The sequence below is a fragment of the Jatropha curcas genome, chromosome 3 (genome assembly GCF_041381405.1).
Source record: "Jatropha curcas cultivar XTBG-Jc1 chromosome 3, XTBG_Jcur_1.0, whole genome shotgun sequence".
NCBI classification, from domain to species: Eukaryota; Viridiplantae; Streptophyta; class Magnoliopsida; order Malpighiales; family Euphorbiaceae; genus Jatropha; species Jatropha curcas.
The window spans coordinates 13,110,610-13,112,626 of NC_143153.1; the positions used below are offsets into that span (position 1 = coordinate 13,110,610).

A 2,017-nucleotide genomic window follows, 5' to 3' on the forward strand; every position below is an offset into this window, starting at 1 on the left:
ATAATATATTAAGATTTGACGTCAAATCAATACAAATAGTGCTGAGAATCTATAATCCCTATCTTGAAGACTAAATGGACCTAATTATTTTCAGTATTCTGAAAGTGTTTTTCTAAGAAGCATATTCTACTTATAGTTACCAACTCAATTAGTATTTTCTTTTTTCTTTTTTCTTTTTTTTTTTTGTTTTAACCATATGATTTTTGAAGCCTATTGGCTCGATTAATCTGGATTCCGTCAGGTAGGCCCACAAGAGGGGCAAAAAGCGCTCCCTCCCGAGTGTTTAAAGGGACTTCAAAAGGGATAACCTTTTCTTTAGTAATAATTTTTATTATTAATAATAGATGACAGATTATACATAATTAAAAATTTGTACTTAGCAATCAAATTAGGTATAGTTAATTCAAACTCTCTCTCTTTTTTAAAATTTTTGTATTAATGGGCTTGAATTAGAAATTCTTTTTCTTTTGAGCTAAATGCCGTTTAAACAGCTAACAGTTTTCAAAACAATTAATTTCACCATATATATATATTTATATATAAAAAAAAAAACTCAAAAGTTATTGACAATAAATTCAAATTCAGCGTAATAATATCGCAGACCCATTATTTTTTCTGACTCTATAAAAACTTGATTGCTCAAATTTGAAAAAGAAGATAAAACAAAATAAAAACCCTGAAGTTGATTGAAACCCATTTAGGCAATGTGAAGACATAGCAGAAGTGCTTAGTAGTTTAGTACCATAACATTAACTTGGCTTTAAATGTGATAGCGACATAATTCAATGCCTAGTCTATATTTTTCTTACCCAATGAAATAATACAATTATATTACAAACAAACTTCTTTCCAATTTTATGATGTACCCATAAAGAAATAGAAACATTAATATCAATAAATGATGATGTCAATTAGTTAGTTGGAAAAATTAATTGATGAAAGAAATATTTTTCACAAGGGGAACAAAAAAAAAAGTAGAGGCAAATTGATCAGCATAGGATTAAAATATGCTAAAAACTGTTGGAATCTTACAAGCTATATATGTTGTGGTTGGGTTTGTTTCTTTCTCTGATCTTTCCCATTTAACCAACCACAGGTTACAATGATTTAAACTAGTTATATTAAGCTTTTCAAGAATTTAAAGGCCTAAAATATCTACTAAAACTATCAACAGTAGTCAAAGATGTCTCCATGACTCTGCAACTGCATGTTTGATTATTCTGAAACCCTAAATTGCAACACAAGCATGCAGCTCTAGTAGACCCCACCCCAAGCATTAGCTTTGGTTTCTTCTGCTCATTAAAATTTATAGAAGAAATTTGATGATGATGATGATTATATGGAAGGCCTATAGATAGCTCAAGATTGATTTCTGGGTAAACTTCTTCTGTGCAGGTAACTCCACTGCTACAGTTGGAATCTTCATCAGGTGAGGAATCTGTTATAATCTTTATATTGGAACTATTGCATACCTTAGTTTCTATGTTACCACTTATACAGTACTCTGGTACCTGCAAAAATGGAGCCAATGGTGAATTCTGTGTTTCTATTTTAGAAACACAGTTGTTGCCGCTAATATTATTGTTGTTATTATTGTCTTTGTTGTCCCTGCTATTGCTAAGTGCGGCGGAGGCCGCGGTGGTCGTGGCCGCGGTGGCGGTTGAGTTTAGAGGACGGTGCGTTTGAGGATCTATTCCACGGCTGTAGAGCTTTCTTCTGATGTGTGTATTCCAATAGTTCTTGATCTCATTATCTGTTCTTCCAGGTAAACGAGCAGCAATAAGCGACCATCTGCCAAAAAGAAATAATTAATTAAATAAATCAGTTATTTTTAGAATAAAAATAAATAACCCAGTTGAGATTTTGTGGGCATGAATCAAAATCTAAAAATATATACTTGGTTCCGAGCAAGCTGTGAAGGTTGATGATGAGTTCATCTTCTTCTTCTGTGAAGTTTCCTCTCTTAAGATCAGGCCTTAGGTAGTTTATCCATCTGAGCCTACAACTCTTGCCACGT

The 2,017-nt window shown here is 32.4% G+C and overlaps 1 pseudogene across 1 annotated transcript; it reads right to left on the reverse strand.

Moving 5' to 3' along the window:
- Window positions 1–975: 975 nt before the first annotated feature.
- On the reverse strand, window positions 976–2,016 carry LOC149497584 (myb-related protein 308 pseudogene; annotated as a pseudogene). The gene is made up of 2 exons (XR_016320094.1): window positions 1,898–2,016; window positions 976–1,791 (listed from the first exon to the last, which is right to left on the reverse strand). The product of XR_016320094.1 is annotated as a myb-related protein 308 pseudogene (transcript).
- Between the last annotated feature and the right edge of the window lies 1 nt (window position 2,017).